Source organism: Acyrthosiphon pisum, chromosome A1 (genome assembly GCF_005508785.2).
Source record: "Acyrthosiphon pisum isolate AL4f chromosome A1, pea_aphid_22Mar2018_4r6ur, whole genome shotgun sequence".
Lineage (NCBI taxonomy): Eukaryota > Metazoa > Arthropoda > Insecta > Hemiptera > Aphididae > Acyrthosiphon > Acyrthosiphon pisum.
In genome coordinates, this window is record NC_042494.1 from 145,487,043 (window position 1) to 145,506,928 (window position 19,886).

Below are 19,886 nucleotides of genomic sequence, written 5' to 3' on the forward strand. Positions count from 1 at the left end.
GTGCGCACGCCTATGAAATATATATATATATATTATTATTTCGTAATACTCAGTAACTGCAGTAACAGCATGCATCGGGATTTTTATCAATAAATCCATACATAATAATTTCTTCGTATAAAAATAGTAGCATTACAAATAATATTATTAACTATATGGAACTCATAGAAACCGATATTAGTTTTAAATATTAATCGGTCTTTCAAGAACGGTACAAGAACGGTTTTTAAGGACTTAGGTTTCGGTTACGGTTTTTTAACTGGTGTTTAAAAGCTTTTGGTTCCGGTTCCAGTTCCGGTGTTCAGAAATGAGAAAACCGCGGTTTTAACCGGTTTTTTGGAAAACCGATTAAACCGGTTTCGATCCCTGGTCTAAAATGTAGGTACTTACACCCGATACTCAAGTCACTATGCTTAAGCAATATAATATTATCATGATATAATATTATCATGGGCATTCTCACGGTTAGGTTATTGAAATTATTATGAGTTGTTTTTATTTTAAAATGTAAGCACCTATTATAGCTACGAGCCAACACTAACTTTAATTTTTTTTTTAATTAAAAATCGTGATGTGTTTAGTAGGTACCTACCTAGTACCTATATATATATTATAGGAGGTATTGGTATTTGGTATATTATGTTGTCGTTGGTAGGTAATGCAAATAAATGCAGTTATATATCATATAGTAATTATTACTTTTGGTTTATATAATTGTAATGATTAAATAAAAACGACAACGGTCTTCGGCCAAATACAAATAATAATTATTAAGATAATAATATTAGTAATGATAATATAATATGTTGCAGACATGCAGTCGTATCTATAATATTAATATAAATATATAATCTGCACATAGGTAGTTAATGCTATGATAAAATAACGTGATAAAATAAAAATATATGTTTTTTATCATGGTTAAAGCTACTTTAGAGAAATATTTTGATGATTATAATGTATGATGTAGCATCTATTGAATTTAAAGGTATTCTTGTTGTAAGCAGACTGTTTTCTAAGAGACGTAAAATCATATTGTAATACATGATAAATATTTTTTGATTATTATTTTTTATAAATAATTATAATATTCATTATATTACACATGTAATTTGTATTAATTTACATTAAAAAAAATAATATAAATAAACTTATTGTATCTAGAATTAGATAATTAGATATAATAGAGTGCCGTGATTTATACGTTTGGGTATTATTGAATGATGTTTTACTAGTTACATAGGTAATACCTATTTAAATAAATATATATTATTATTTATACATTTATGTGTTTATTGATATTTTAATTTAATATAAATACACATAAAAGTATTAAACAGTTGATTAACAAAAAGTCTGTGCTTAAAAAGTCCGAGGAATAAAAAGTCAACGAAAAAAAGTATACAATACATAAAATTAGGTAAAAGGAAAAAAACAAATTGATGCACAATTAACGTTTCGACTTCAAATTAGTATTAATTTATATTTTAATTAAATAATTTACGTGGTGTTACAGAAAGACCTGACAAATGAAAAATGAAAATTGATACAAGTTAAACGTACGAAAAAAAATGAAAATGATATGGATAATAACTGATTTAAAATTTAATAATATCTGAAAATTCTCAAATAATACAACGATTTCTAATGTAGCTATTTTCTTGTTTTGTTGTAAATTTGTAATTCAAAAACAAATATTTTTAGATACATGAAATTTACACCATATGTTTATTTTATCAATTCCCATACTTGATAACATTTTCAAAATGTGCTCCCATTTTTTTTGAGCTGTTTCAATTTTCAGGACATTTTCAATATTTTCAATATTTTTAGTTTTTTTTCTTTGATTGTCAATCAAATTTAGAAATTGTTCAACTTCTATAATAGCTAAGGTTTAAAATTTGAAAACAAGGTTCCATGTAAATAGGTTATATATGAATTACTTTGGGGCAGTTTTGAACTTTGACGACGTATATCTCAGTAAATAATTATTGCATGGGGGCAATATGCATATCAAAAGTTGTCTCTTAATCTATACTTTAATATGGATTTTAATTTAAACTTGTACCTATATTTAATTCCTGATTTTATATTTTTTTTTTGTGGCTGCCCCAAGTTACCTTTGAAAGAGCGTATCTTGGGGCAGTTATTTAATTTTGCTGAAAACCATTTTGAGCCTATTGTGTCTACCTTGGGGCAAAATACATGAAAAAAATGTCTTCCTTGCAACTTTTAACATAGGAATGTATTAATAAAATTATATATAATTTATAACTATGTATAGATACAACTAAAAATTCGATTTTTTAAATTTAAATTTTGAATATTCAATTCCAATTAAACTTTAATGTACATTTTAATAATTGACAAACTTTATATTAGAAAACACTTTTAGATTTAAAAGTAAGTAACAGAAAGAACTATGGTACGTTTTAAAATTTACCTTTAAATCAAAATAACAAAATAACAAACAACTCATAAATTAAAAAGATGGTGTCCCAAATTAAGCTTAAAACGAAAAAACATCGATAATTTTAAAAATATTTGATATATGATGATGATTTTTTTTTTAATCTAATACAGACGTAGAGAATAAATATGTTTCTTAACAATATTTACGTCAAGTCGATTATTGAGTAAATCGTAGTTGATTTTATGCTGTTAAAGCTGTTAGTAAAGTTCTACATTCTAAATATGAATATATAGTTAACTTCCTTTAAACTTCCAACGATTTTGATGTGTTTTAGACTTTGCAAATATTGTGTTGATTAATTATCCGTATCAAAAATGATCTTATAGTGATAACAAATCAGGTAATAGCGACAATAAGCCAAAATGACATTTGTGCCCCAAGTTAAGCAGATGCCCCAAGTAAGCCACTTCTACGGTACTTAGGCACTAACCGTCTTCGCTTAGAATCGTTTTTCTTATGCAATGATATTATATCATTGAATTCAAATTTAACGGAAACCATTACAGTGACCCACTTGTAACCTATTGTACAACAGAGCGACACCCACTTGCCTACCTTTTTATTTTGAAATTAGATTTTGACATTAGCTATTTTGAAGTTTTTCAACAAAATTTATAATTTTTATTTACAGTATTGGAAAATAAAAATAAAATATTTTATACCATAGGTACTAAAACGCATATATAGATACAAAATTAAAAATAATCTATAACCTATAAGCCATAAAATTTATATTACCCGGGTAAAATATATTTTCCCATATTATAACTTAATATTAACGCCCAACACGTCAACACAAACAAATAATTAAACATTTACAAAGATTTGAAGCTATTAAAAAAAATATATATATAATAATATTATATATACACATTACACAGGTACTAATTTCATGGCTATGTAACAATAATAAAGAACAAAAGGATTAACAAAAAATAAAACTATTAAATATTAATATACCTACATTATACATATACCTATATGGCTATATAAGTATATAAATATATTAGTTTGAATACAATGAAAACAATAAATGTATAGTCATGACGTGTTTGGTACATTGTGGGGTACCTACATCATCACTATATTACAATATATTCAGCATTCAGTCATAATTAAAAATCAGGTAGATATATAGACCCCATGTCGAAATGTCACCGGTGTAGAAATATATGTGGATGTGTGTGTGAGAGTGTTGATTGTTATAGTTATATTTTCAATTTATGAAAAGTAGTTGTGACTAAGTCTTGTGGTCCATGAATATATAAATTAGGGTAGATAGGTACGATGTACCTACTTAAGGCTACTTATTATTTGATAATTTTAAACTTTTATTTTTAAAAAATGTATTAAACTGTATTTAAATATTTATATTCATTAATTGTATTAATATAGGAATCTTATAATAATAAAAATAATAATAACTGTATCATTGAATGCATCGTATTATATATGCATAATCTATTTTAGTAACATTTTGATTATAGGTTGGGGATGTTTAAGGTGTAGATACTTAAAAGGTGGAATACTATACTTACGTCCCAAATAATAAATTTATTTTACTGGTATTATATCAACCGGTAACTTGTGACCCATTTTGGGGACTAAACTTGCTTATATTTTTTTTTACCTGTTGCAATAGCTCTTAACCTAGTTTCGTTTCTAAAACGTGACGCATGTTATTGGTTTAATTTACTAATGAACCGATTTACGATTGACGGTATAATATTTACAGTATATTATTTTAAACTCTGAACAGTCAATATTGACGGTAATATTTTGGTGTGTTAACATGATAAAATAAAATGTGTATGGTTGTCGTCAAAAATAAATAATAATGTCCGAGCCGATAATTTTATTATTAATTACCTACCTATATTATATCCTAATGCTTTGAAAGACCAATTACCTATCAGCCCTACCTGCAGATATTCGATTTGATAGATATCTGATAATATATTATAATAAAATATTATGACTGGGTAGATTAACACAACGTTTTTACTTTTTAGCAAAGTGCTTTAGGTATATTGCTCAAAGTACCTACATCATATTTTACCGTACCTATTCGTAAAGGTGTTCGTTTCAATTTGATTGAAAATGGAAAAAATGTTTCCACCGTGTTCGTTGATTTTGACATAGCGATTCATAAAGCTGTGTGTACTATTATAGATAGAAGCGGAAATGAAAGATTGTCATTTCGATGTATAAATTAACATCCATATAAATCATAGGTACCTACTTAGTACTTTGGTTTATTTACTATAACATACCTATTGGTTATTATAATGACTAACAGTAACATGCGTTTTTGAGATACTCTTACGAGTTATTTTTATCCCAATTATAAATTTATATGATATTTCTGAAAGATTGAGTACTTAGGTGGTCGAGAATTGAACTTTTGCAATAATAGACTATTCAAAATTGTATTGTAATCAATAATTTGAAATAAATTATAACTTAATAATTTTAGAACTAATTTTACAAGATATTTTTAACATAATAATGTTATTTAAAAAACTGGAGAAGTTACTGTGCAGTACCTATTGTAGGTTTCACCTTTCCAGTGTATCTCGTTATTGAGTAGGTCATTGTAACACAATGTGTTGAATTTTAATTTAATAATAATTCATCGCATATCTACATATAACAATAAATTCTGAATCAAAGTGAGAAGACCAGGGCTCAAGAGACTGGTGCATATGCATCTATGCTACCTATATTATACTTTGTAATTTGCTATAGGTACATGGTTTAATTTTCAAAATATTTTGGCTCCTTTTGAGCTATTTATAGACATTTGCAATTTACTATTCAGAGTATGGAGACTGAAGGTATGTTAAATATTTCTAAGGTCTAACCAGTCTAAGGATATTTTATTTGTAATTTATTTTAGCAATGGGTACCGCCAATACCGGGCAATACAGTAAGGTTGAACAAATTTTTGACCAAAACAAATCGCATTTATTATATAAATATAGAATAATAATATCACTATATAAATCTAGATTAATACCGACGTACCGTAAAAACTGTGTGAATAGTTAAATGGCTTAAAATGAATCTAAACATTTTGAAAATTATTATACATATACCAACCTAAAGTAAATATTAATATGTATATTTGTATAAATACGTAAAAGTAAAAAGTTTCAAGTCCTTACGAATAAAATGTTTTGAATAAGCTACAACAAAATAACTAAAATAGTTATTTTTGGTTTAAATATAACTTGAAATATCTATAAAAAAATTATATTATCATTATTATTATAATTACAATATGGGACGACAACGACCGACAAACCCATTAGATATAAGTGTATACAATTAGTACCTAACCACCTAAGTAGTGGGAAATATCTACTTTTGATAAAGTACAAACCAGATCCAATTTGCTTCTAGAAACCTACCTTAAAGTGAAAGATCTGAGCAGTTATTCTACTGTAAATAGTGTCTTTGCAGGCAAAAAAAAAAACACAGTTATTTAATCATCCACTTAAGAACATTTAAGTACTGTGGACCAAAATTATTGTGTTTTTTAACCAACTATGAACTGGAACAAGTTTAAATAATGTAACTTTCTATGCATTGATATTTTAATATTATTTACGGTAGGTACCTACTTACTATAAGTTGATAATTATAATTTACTTATCCCATATGAAATATCCATGTAATAGGTACCTATAGGTATGTACTTAGATGAATGATATAAATACCATAGGCAACGGTTATTACTTTCTAGCCACACAATATGATTAACTTTCTCGATACAAATCAAACATTTGATGAAAAGCCCACTGCAGAGTGCATAAATATTGTGTATTAATTCCAAATAATAAATAAAACTACATTATTTTATTCTAAATTTTAATAGAAACTTTATATTGAAATTATTATATTTCATATTTAGTATCATATTATTCATACATTCATGCACAAAGAATCATACACAATCGGAATCATCTTATTATAATATTTCATATTTACAGTCTATAGATTGAATACTGCAGTAGTGCAGTCACACGATACGTCAAAATTTATATGAATTTGTAAAAATTAAACTTGTTTAAATATAATTTTTCTAAGAATTTAATTTCTTCTCAGAGTAGATAGCAATAAAAAAAACTTCGATAAACATACAAACATATATGTGTATATTATGTATTATTATTCTATTGTATAATTTTGTTTTCTACGAAAAAACAAATTATGTTTTTTAAATTTTATTTGAAAAACTGAATGATAAAACACATAAAGCCATTGTAATAACGACTCAACCATAACAATTTTAACTGATAATGCCTAATTTAATATAATAATAATAATCAGTCCCTAAAACATCCAATTTTTCGTGCTACAGTCTTAAATCAGTTAAATCTAAATAAAAAATCAATGATCTAAAAACTAGCACCAATTATACTTCTTTAACCAATAACACATAATATAAACTAAATAACAATATGTACCTATACCTATAATTATATTATTTTATTACTGTGAACAAAATTAAATTATTATTGATTAATTTATATATTAATTTACTCAAATTGAATCAACGTTAATAGCTACATTTTCAGCTAATAATTTACTAGAATTAGTTGAAGTCATAAAAAAAAATCCTAGTATTAATTAATAGTATAAATTTACAAACAATTATATATCAGTGATATTTAATGTAAGTACAAAATGTATATTTATGTACAAAATTCATATAAATAATAATAAACAATATTGATAAATACCAAAAAAAAAAAAAATACATTTAATTATCCTAAGTATGGAAATTTCGTTGTAATATAAAGTTTCGTCAAATAGAAGTTAGTTAAAGAGAGGTCGGTACCACTATGTATGTGCCAACAATAAGCCATAAGAAGTACTTAAATATCATTTACGTTTATTAATTTCGTTGTTAATTTCGTGGCATAAAACGTAGAAATAAAAAACAAACTATTATTAAAAATTTAACTAGTAAACTATAAGTAATTACTTGGTACCTTCTTAATACACCGCGACAGAGTGACCGAAAAGACATACAAAAATCCAGTGACTAAGATATAATATGACCACCTATAAGTGTCCGGTTAGAATTAATATTGAGTATAAATAATAATACTAACAGTGACGGCTAAGCCTATAGCAGTGTTATAAAATAGTTTCTCTCAATAACAATGAAATACGAATAATAATAACTAATAATTAGTAACAACTAACAACACAAAATATTGTTCAATGCGTAGGTACTGTGTGTCTGTGTAGACTGTAGAATGTAGACAATAATTAAAATGTAAAAAAAAATACTAAAATATAAAAAGAAATGTGGGGCTCTAAAATTATACACAATATTATAAGGGTTTAATTTGAATAACACATTCTCAAATTTCGTACTACACACTTGAATTATTGTACTACACAATAAGGTGTTGCGTATACTACACACAATTTTAGTGACTGATAATAATATAATAGATACCTCACAAATTATTAATTTAAAACACTCCTTACATAGGGGCTCCTTATAAGGGGTCTTATATCCAAATCAATAAGAGCTATTTTTGGGTAGCTATTTTGTAGCCAGAGCGGGCTAGTCCCCGCTTCCTCTCCTAAGTAGGCCAGTGCAATTACCTATGGGCTTTGTGGTATACAGCAGCAACATTATACATAGGTGTTTTATTTTTACCAGGCCATCTAATACATAAAAAGGAGTAAGGACACCCCTCAATACTTTTTAAAGTTATATTTCGTAATATAAATAGGGTTAAGATTTATAAATTATATGCATTGACATGTTTTTTTTTGTCAACTTCTGATTACTGCTGTAGTATAATGTCCACAGTTAATAACGTCACGTTGAAGCAAATGGTGGTTTTATAATATATTTTAGCAGTGGTGCAGGTTGGCGAGAGAAGAAAATATAATATTATGTCTATTCAAAAAATACCCTTGTGACCTTGTATTTAATTTACTAATAACTATAGTCATTTAATTTATATTTTATCTTAATTATCATAATCTACTCATTCAATTGCAACAGTAGATTAGATTTAATATTTAAGATTATTCGAAAACTGCACTACCTATAGTAAAATTAGTTTGTGTTTTTACTTTTTGAGATAGCTGTAGTATATTGTGTGTTACGTTACGTGTTGTTTGTTCATTTTGACTTTTGTCTTTAAAAATGCTAAAAATACAAAGTATCAGTGAAAAACTTCGGCATTACCAAAGATGAAAAATTTTCTAATTTAGTTATTACGCATGATGGAAAAACACTAATATTTTTAGTAGGTATTTGTTATCGAGCTGTTGTAAGTACCTACCATAAAGTGTCATATTTTAAATTGCATATTTTTGCATATTCTTAATAAACTAAACACGCAGGGACCTACTTTACGAATTTGTATTGCATATAAATCCTAGCCCTAGTAATAAACCATGATATAATTGTTTTATTTATGATTTATTACATAGGTACCTAGGTACTGATAAAAATAATATGTAATTTGAAATTTAATGACACATATATTTAATACATTTAAAAGCTACTTAATAAGTGTGAATAATTATAAATCATTATAATTCTTGAATTCCTTATTGTAAAAAAAAAAATAAAAATAAATAAATTACTTACCTGCACAATAAGCTCCGATTGTATAATTTTAAGGTATGTAACTGAAACTATAGTGACGTGCCCATTCAAACGTCTTCTCTAAACGTCTTCTGCGTGTACTTTTTTCATCCGTTGAACATCAAGCTACTCTCCCCTCCAGTTTCAATAAGATAGGAATCCGCCAAGTCAAGTGTGGCTATGTCGGAGATATAACCTATAGCCGTTTTAAAATAAATTTCACACTAAAAGTGACATTATTTATAAGCTTATTAGTATATAATAGCGTGCCTATATTTTATTATAATTTATAAGCTTTACCTCCCATGAAATGTTGCTTATAATAAGTTACAACAATTTTATTAAGGAAATAGGACCCCAATATACATTAAATAAGATTTAAAATAAAATATACTAATACTACTTATTAAAAATAATCCAATTAAAAAAATTCATAAGTATACATATTTAACATATTATGTTTTAATAATTTTGGTTAAAATCCTCGAATATCTTCGAACATTTTCGACATCTAAAAATATATATTTAAAATATATTTATATTTCCCATATTATCTTTCTTAAAATAATTTAATTTTTTAATTTATGTATATAATTTATGTTTTCCAAACTACTTTCAAGTTTTTAATCTTATATTTTAAATGTCAAAACTAATTTGAAACGTATTATTAAGGCTACTAAGTAGTAGGTTGTAAGCAACTGGAAAACAATTTTAAAGATTTTTAACAATTAAATGTTTGTTACTCAATAGTTTTATATCATAATACAGTAAAACATTTATTTCCTTAGTTTTATTTTTAGCCTAGTAAATTACCTAATGTTCTTTTTATTAGGTTCGTAGTTTATAATAATAATAAAATATAAGGATACGTACCGTTTTTGGCGTATAGCGTATACTTACATATAATTAAATAAATACTTAAGATTTTCATTTTCAGAATTTAATTTTTTTATCGGTTAAACCAAATATTATTTTATTGCAAACTGTTTTTTCTAATCTACAAAATGTATAATATTTATAAATATTAAATAGCAATGGACGATTCGGCAAAATATAGGTATTGACTTGACTTTCAATGGAAAGGTTAAATTATGACTTCGTCACACTGAATAATATTATTTTATGATTTGGCTATACGTCAAAAGAAATATAGCTATATTTTTAAGACAATATTTTTGAAATTACTGTACGTATACAAAACTACAAAAGTATACACAAGATACTTAAACATTTTACATTTTTACGAAATATATTTAATAATATAATTAATCAAAAAATATATCAACCAAGAGCATTAGATATTTCATCTGTGAAATGTATAATAGCTAGAGACATTGGACTGTATAAAATACAATCGAGTAAATTAAAAATATTACATATTCATAAATAGCAAATGTTTTTGCATTTAGTTATGGTACTGCATGTTTCAGCCATTAGGTGAGCTTTTGGGATGTATGACAAAAGCGATTAAAATTAAAATTAATAATAAATTATTTTACTATAAAAATCGTTCTATAAGCACGGCTTATATTATCGAAAAAAACTTTAGACAATTTGGTAGTCAAATATTTTTCAATTTATCTTATTTAAATACATGGCTAAATCAACAAGAAAAATAAATCAAGATTCTTTAAAATTTCAAAACTAATGCCTTGACTTAGCATTTCATAATATTAGGTTTTTCAACTTCATTATACAATTATAGCAAATTAGCAAACCAGAATTTTTTTGTGAGGAATAAATTAACAGCATTGTGTATTAACTTACAGACCGTAAGTCTTGCAGTGTTGAGCCAAATTATAACATTTGCTATAATATAATATATACTATATAATGTTTTATTGCATATTATTATTATTATTATATATATATGATATATCATATAATATATGCTATTTTTTTCTATGTCATCGTAGTCATTGTTTATAAAACAAATACCCACGATGTCATACACGATGTCATAATGTCTACTAAGTCACTAACTATGAAGATAGAAAAACTTTTCATGATCACATAAAAATTGTCAAGGTTAATAAATAAATAAATAAATCAGTAAATACCCTCAAAGAAAACCCATTATTACACAAATAATACATAATACCTAATACCTATATAGGAACTATAGTAGTATAGTATATAATAAATAATGTGAGTGTATTGTGTATTTTTTGTATGAAATAATATTAAATAGGTTGTTGATAATCTAACCAACATTGAACATACAAAAGCTATTACTGATATTACAATAGCTAACAAGAGTAAAAAGACTCATATACCTATACATATATCCCATTTAAACTTTAAAAAAATTTCAACCGTCTTTTAATAAATTGATTTTATTTTTGATTAATAAAATAATTTATTACTTTAAAATTATTTGTCATCATAATAATTTTAAAAAAAATGTAATCAACTATGTTTTATATAATTTTTTACCGTTTGTAACCATAAACTGGCAAATAATAATACACAACCTTATCGTAAAAAGCAAAATCAACAATCATAAGAAATATTAATTCAATAAACTATAAAATATTGTTAAAATTGTAATTTTAGCTTCTGTGCGGAGCGATTAATGTATAGATTTTATAATAATTTGTGTTTTTATTTCTGTCTATCGTTCACCTTTCAATATTCAATGTACATTCAAATATTCAATGTACATCTTACGTAAGATTGGTTTCTGGTAGAAAATCGAGTTTGGTTAGTGCTTTGAGCCAAGAGGATCAAAAGTAAAAACACCATGTAGGTACTTTTGACTTTTCGAAATAAGCGGGGAAAACAAAAATAAAATTAAGGGAAACCCGGAATTGTTACGCAAAACGAGTATTTGACAAAATCATATATTCATAGGAACCTATAAGATTTTAAAATTGAATATAAGGTTCCTCATAAAAAGTTGTTACAACTAGAATTAAAACAAAAATTTGAACGTAATTCCACAAATATCTTTTGTGAGCATCTCAAGTTAAGTTTAAATGTTGACGAAATTGGATATCTACGAATAAAATAACGCGATTTTTCATTAAACGATTTACTTATTTAATTTGTAATTCAGATCTAAATTTGAACTTTTCACAAAATGTTTTTTTTGTGTTAGAATTTTCTATACTTTATATTTTAAAATGTATGATCTTTTTTTGATCTTTTATATAGTATAGGCACATATAATCCATGTTTTTTTTCGAACTATTTTTGCTGCTGGGGAAAGAAATAGGTAACATTGTTAATATTATTTTATTGTACACTATTATCAATTTATATCTCAATCATACCAATTTAATAAAAAAAATATTATACAATAATCTAGGTTCAATTAAAATAATACCCCGGTCTGTATTTATTTCAAAATTCTTTTATCGACATAATTAATAATAATCAGCACAATGATTTTTCATAATCAATTTTATTTGTATAATATTTTATTAGTTTTCAATGTAAAATTTTAAATACCACGAAATTATATATATTTTTTCCATTTATATACAAAAAATTAATTTGCATTTTGAGGGAACTAATTATTTTTAATAAAGACTGTTAGGAATTTTGAGACTAAGAATTTTTGTAGAATCAATTTACATATAAAATCCATATTATTTAATCACCATAAAACCGTATAAGATGATATATATATTTTTCAAGTTATAGGTCTTAGATATTGTCATTATAATATAAATCTATTTTTCTTCTGGCGGAACGAATCGTCTGATGCAGTGAAGTCACGTTTCTACATCCAAATACGCTATAGACTATAGAGGAAGAAAAACATGGGAGACTTTTCAAGTTTTTAATGCGTGGGATGTATATACCTACCTAGTATATACTGTAGCCTGTAGATACATATAAACAGGTACGTCAGTAGCGTATCCAGGATTTTTTCAAGGGGGGGAGATATACAATTTTTAATATAGACATTCAGTATAGGTACCTACACATGTTATTTTCATATTATTATAATATACATGTTGTATTGTGTACACAATTTGGTCTCCAGAGTAGGAGGGAGATATGAATATAATATTAATATACCATTAATATAATGTAAGTCTCACATTTAAATCATAATATTGCAATTTTCTTTTTCATTACAATGAACATTCATTACATCTTCATAATTAATCTTTTGAAGCAAGTTCTTTTCAACTGACATTAAAAGTAATGTCACTAATTTTGGCAGAGAAAAATAACTTCTCATGCGGTGAAGTACCTATATATTTAAATTTTTAAAAAGTGGTTTCGCACCTCACTCGCGTACACACAGTACACACACATATGCGCAACTAGGGAATTTTTCTGGAGGGGCGGGAGCAGATACAATACAATTTTATTAGCAGCACAAACCCTGATAGTTAATATTTTAAACTAAAATATATGATTAAAAGGGCGTCACCGTTTTCGGCCAGTGTCACTTTTCAGCCATAACTTTCCGTTCCCTTTTCGGCCAAAACATACTGTTCCTTTTACATATATAATAACTGAACTTAACAATTTTTATATTTAATTACATATGATTGTATCCAAAAATGTGATTGTTTGATAAATATTCTTACCTACAAGTGAGAGAAAAAATAATAAAATAGAACAATTGGCAATAAAATGGTTTAACATATTATTAGCTTAGTCAAATAAATTAACAATTAATTTTTGTTTGAAAAATGTTACTATTTTTATTAAGTACCTTTACTCTACAATGTAAGTTTAATTTCGTTCATAGTTGGTTATATTTTAGTATCATAATTATTATTACATAAGTGTTATAAGACTATATTAATTTCTGTTCAACTAATGTAATCGGGAGACATATTCATGAATTCATATTTTACTATCATAATTATTATTTATTATTATATACCTACCTTCTTAGTACCTATATGTATTATATAACTATATTAATTATAAATTCGATTAATGTAAGTAATAACATTGATTATAAATACTAATACAATATAATCAATTGTAATAATATGTTATAACAGTTTATTGCCAATTGTTTTATTTTTTTCAGTTTTTTTTTACAGTTGTAGGTAATAATGTTTTAAAAAAAAAAATCACAATTTTGGGTACAATCATATTTAATTAAATATCAAAATTGTTAAGTTCAGTTGTTATAATTGTAAATTTTAAAGAAAACTGTAGGTGCTGGCTGAAAAGGGACAGTGGCCGAAAAGGGAAGGGTACATTTTGGCTGAAAAGAGGGCCGCCTGAAAACTGGGGGGCTACGGGTAAAATCGAGGGACTTAACCCCTTCAAGTCACCACCTAATTACGTCTATGCACACATACACAGACACACTTTAGGTAAACACTGAAGGACACGAGGGCAACGTGTTGACGTGTTGCGTAGGTATACATTATCGATTCTTGGGAATGGAATACCTAATACAGTAATATACTATGATATACAACAGACGCATTAATTGTTATTGATCATTAATTTGTATTTGTATTTATTGTTTATATTATATGAATACCATACTATTTTTCTCCTAAGATAGTAACGGCCCAATTTTAGGACGATATTTTCTATAATATAGCTCGACGGTTCATTCCGCCAGCCTGTGCGATATACCTGGCTGTAGGTCGCTGATAGGTATACACAACATGTACACACACATTACCTTTCATTAATATATTATGTACTAAGTAGATTAATCGAAATAACGTTCATCTGCTCTACATAATTTGTATAAGTCAATTTATATCAGCCCATTATTACACTGCTTAGGAACACTAATTAAATTTATCTAGACATCCGACACACGCACTATTAAACGTTATAGTGTACCTAGTATACCTACTTTAATACCTAGTTCTAGAGAGAAAGCTATTCGCGACTGCTGCATCATCTGCACTCAATCATTATCTTCACATGAACCATATATATATGATACCATTGTGATTTGTGAATAAATAAATGTTTATTCATTCTTTAAAAAAAAATGCGTTGCGCTGTTACCTTCATATTATTTTCGTTTAAAGTGCCTGCTCCTATCTATGTTTAAGTTATTTAAAGGGTAAATATACCCTAAATACTAATAGGGTATTGTAGTGTATGTGGTTGCACTGTGCACCAGAAAAACGGTTTTTTGTTACAGGTTATGTTTTATTAAACATAATTTATAATATTTTACTTCTGTATGCAGACAGTTAAGTCTATTAAAAAACCATGTTATATTGTAATACATATTGTTAATTTTGTACACATTAAACAGCTTTGTGTGAATTATGTGTTTGCCGTTATTGAGTAGACTTCAACATTACAGGTATTACCATATACGTCATGCTCAATGCATATTATACATATACAGTATACACCCTATATACCTACCGTTGAAGGTACCTAATTACCTAAATGGACTATATAGAGGCCTATTTAAAATACTGATCGGCAGTGGCGTAAGCTGGGAGTCGCACAGGGTCGCACTTGCGACCCTTAAAAATATCATAGGGTTGCAAGAGTATCTTTTTGCGACTCCAAAAAATCACCATTTCAGTTTTCGAAAAATTGAAATATCGATATAATAATAAATTAACTAATTTACATTTTGAGAACCAATGTCTAACTTTGAAGCAAAGAATTATTATAATATTATGTAATTTCCACATTTATTTATAGTTTTGTTATTAACCATTTTCTATTATTATACCAATATGGATAATATCCATATTGGTATAATATCCATTGGATATTTATATTTTATTGTGATCAGCGTACTCGAGTCTCAATGGCAGCTGATAGTGAAAACGTGTTTCGTAGTTTAAAACTATTATTTGTTTGTTTTATATACCTATGCATTTATTTTTGACACGTCTTGTATTTATTTCTTATCTGCGAACGATTGAAAATTAAAAGTGTTTTGACAGCTTACTAAAATGGATAAATGTATTGTAAGAATATCGAAAAGTCGAAATTAAGAGTCTATTTTTTCTTTAAATTCGTACAACTGTTTAATACACATATTTAGTATGCAAGTTTAAAATAGCCTTTCAAATATATTACTGATTTATATTATATTAAAACTACAATTTTGACAAATAAAACAATTTATATTTGATCTGTAAGTTAATTTTTAAGGTAATATTATATTATTGAGCAAATCAAATTTATTTTGGTATACATATATATTTTTTGTATTATTTTGGTACTAATTGTTATAGGTACCCGCTTATTAGAAAAATACTAATACAAATGCTGAGAAAAATGTTAGCTTATCTGAAGAAAACCTCCATTCCCCAGGAAAAAGATTAAAAATGGTATCTAAATATAGTAAATAATTAATTTCATATCATATATTTAGAATTCATATACAATTTATTGAAATTATATTTATATTATTTATATTAATTTAATATCATTAAATATTTTAGGATATTTTGTTAAATACTTCTAACTTAATTCAAAGTGAAAATTCTGTAACTAGTTACCTCCGTTAAATAAATAATAGTTAATGTTTTGGTTAATTTGTGAAATATAAAAGTGATAAACATGTATTTAAACATACAAATACAAATATAAATAGTACATATTATAAAAATCTAAATGGCAGCTGTTATATAAATTTTATAAAATAAAAGAATTGTTGTATTTTATGTATTCATATATTCTTTAAGAAAATTAGACACATTTTATTGAAGGTAGTCTGTAAGTAATTATTACCCTATTAATTATAGTGCATATTCATAATATATACCAATTACCAATAGATACAAAATGACAATAATATGTGTTTAAGCCTTTAAGGTTAAAATAGTTTTGTTGCGTTTATGTACTTGTAATGTGAAGTATAGAATAAAATAAAACATTTTAGGGGGAGGGGGTCGTGGGGGCTAAGCCCCCCCCCAAAAGTCTGTTCAACCTAGAAACTTATTGCAACCCTAACAATTCAGCCCAATTTACGCCATTGCTGATCGGAATGACGAAATACCTAGTAAACCAAGTAAAAACCCATTAAAAAAAGTGTTATGGTCGTGCATATGATAAAAAAACTAAGGTAAACAAATAAGTCATTTAGTCAAGGGCTTTTACCACTAAAAATTGTTTTAATCAAAAGGGCTTGTGTAAAATACATCATAATGCAGTAAGGGTGTAACCTCAAGTCCTCAAACCTCGTGTTTTAAGTATTAATTACATAATTATTTCAGGTAAGTATTTCAAATTAATATATATTAATAATAAATTATAATACTATTAATTTCGCAAATTATATTAAAAAAAATGTATTTTTCGTGCAGTTTTATGTAATTACTAATTATGTCCTTCCTGAACAATTTTAATTATGTGGGCCTTTTCAAGTTTCAATAAAACACCGTCAAATTGTGTATACATATGGTATACCCGATACAGCGATACCGTATAGTTCTCCAGAAATTAAGCCGTAAATTATAATATTAAATGTACCTAATGTTACAAAATATATATATTCGTATAAGTACTATTACCTTTAGCTTTAGTTGGCACCTATTATTTTTTTTCAAATGCCTAAAATTTTTTTTAAACCGGAAAAGTTACTCTGAAGTATAACTTCTTTATAACTTATAAGATTCTGTCATTTTTGCAGTAGAGGGTGTGGGGCTCAAGTGCACACGGCTCTGTGATGAATTTACAATATAATTTACAATTATACCACCAAGCGTTTTAGAGATCTAGTCTGGCATGTTGCGTAAGTACCACTGAACGTCTAAATCATGACAAAATAGATATAGGTATAGTTCACGGTAACTTCGTGATTCGCCTACATCCAGTATATTATATTCCTGTATATTCTGTCTGTCGTATAGTTTTCCATCCATCTATCGTATATCTGATATTCTCCGAGGAGAACCATGAATAAGTATAGGTATGTACAGTGGCGGATTCAGGGGAGGGGCACAGAGGCACGTGCCCCCTGTAATTTTTTATCGACAATTTTTTTATGTAACAAAGAGTACTTATCATATAAATGAAAAATTATTTTAATAAGAATAATCCTACCAACTATTATTTATTATTTATTATAATTATTATTGTTTAAAAATAATAGTATGCAATATGTATGCATTATTATTTATTATTAATTAAAATTAAAATTATACAATTTATGTACCCCCCCCCCACCATCAAAATATCGAAGATCCTCCCCTGAGTAGATAGATACTTCAAAAGTAGTGGAATTGCGCTCTACTGCAGATTATAAAGAGAAATCGTTGATGATGCTGACATGCCTATCTATTTCGTCATTAACCGCACTGAACTAAATAGGTATACATCGATTACACCACTAATTGGCAATTATAAGGTATTTAATTCAACAATGAGTGCGTAAGCAGCTCAGTGAGCAAAAGTGTTCGATATTACCGGGATAATGCAAGTGTCATGTATAAAAATAAGGGTTATAACCCCTACCACTCCGCTCTCTTGGATACACCACTAAAATTGAATATATCCATGGATTTCAAACCGTTCATAACTCATTTACATAATAACGCCTTCTTACACTTATGGATTTTGTGTCTACTGATTACCTATTGGTACTGTCTACCAAGATGGCTATTATGTACCTATATAATATTATGTAGGACACAAAGAAAGTTACGTATTTAGAAAATATAGGTACATTCATATAATCATATTGATACCAGATATTTCATTATTCACTAATCACTATAGGTACCTATTTCTATAACTTTTTTTTTTTCCGAATAAATCACTACATGGGAGCCGAACTGTTTTCACATTGCTTAACTCCCATGCAGCATCGTTTATTTAATAAAAAATGTACACAACTTTGTTTGAGCTCGCATGAGTCGTGAATTTATAGAACCCCCGACCCATGATGCCTCACAATTTTTTTTTTCCTTTTACAACGGTCCCAGGAGCATAGTCAGGTCATGTTCAAGCTATGCTCCCACATTAAATGAGTCGCTAACGCAGAGAAAGAGTCCTCTTCTCGGACCGGCGGAAGCCCGCCATCCTGGAATACTCGTGCTGTTGTGCTTCTCTTCACGAGCCGGTCGGAGCCCGTCGCTCTTGATTCCCGTACTGAGCTTCACCCATTAGCCACATTATCCGCGGCTTGCCGGGCTCTCTCCTCGGTCTCCTTTAGCGTTAGGATGTCTTCCACCATTTTGTAGAAGAGTCTAAAAGTCTCTTCCACTTCGGTTAATGCGGTAGCCTTCTCATGCTGATCTAGCGGGAGGTCTTCGAAGGCCGGGCCACACAGGATGTCCGGCATATCTGTCACGACTGGGGGTCGACACAAGCGTTCATGAAGCTCAGCTCTGCAGCCTTCCCAATTGACGCAGTGGAAGATGGTGTGCTCCACAGTGTCCGAGCCGCATGGGCAATGCATGCAGTGAGAGCTAGGGGCCCTTCCCATGCGGTGAAGGTACCACTGAAAACACCCGTGCCCAGATAAGGCCTGTGTCATGTGGTAGGTTCAGGGTACCCTAGGCGTCGTACTATTCACCCATCTGGTGATGCTCGGTATGATTCGGCGGGTCCATGAGGCCTTTAAGGTGACTTCCCATTTGCTTTGCCATTTCTCAATTGTGATCCTCCTTTCCTCTTCTTTGATCTTGCTTCTGGTGGGGGGAGAGTCCCCAGGTAGGGAAACTTCCAGCGCCCTAGCCTTTATCCTGGCCCTCTCTGCGGTTATCAGGTCTACTGGCGGTATGTCTGATAGTACGAAAGCGGCTTCGTCAGAGACAGTCCTGTAGGCCCTTATGGTTCTCAGGGCTGCCACTCTCTGAGGTCTCCTTAAGATAGTTCTTACCTTGGCCGTTGAGCTTGCAGCTTCCGACCAGACTG

At 27.9% G+C, this 19,886-nt stretch overlaps 1 protein-coding gene across 1 annotated transcript in view; it reads right to left on the bottom strand.

The window, feature by feature from the left end:
* The window catches only part of LOC100167694 (sodium-independent sulfate anion transporter), a 12,700-nt gene extending 3,351 nt beyond the window's left edge, over positions 1-9,349 (bottom strand). Inside the window, exon 1 of the mRNA XM_016807540.2 lies at positions 9,105-9,349. The gene's annotated coding sequence lies outside the window, so the exon portion shown is untranslated. The remainder of the gene's footprint in view (positions 1-9,104) is intronic.
* Positions 9,350-19,886: the final 10,537 nt, after the last annotated feature.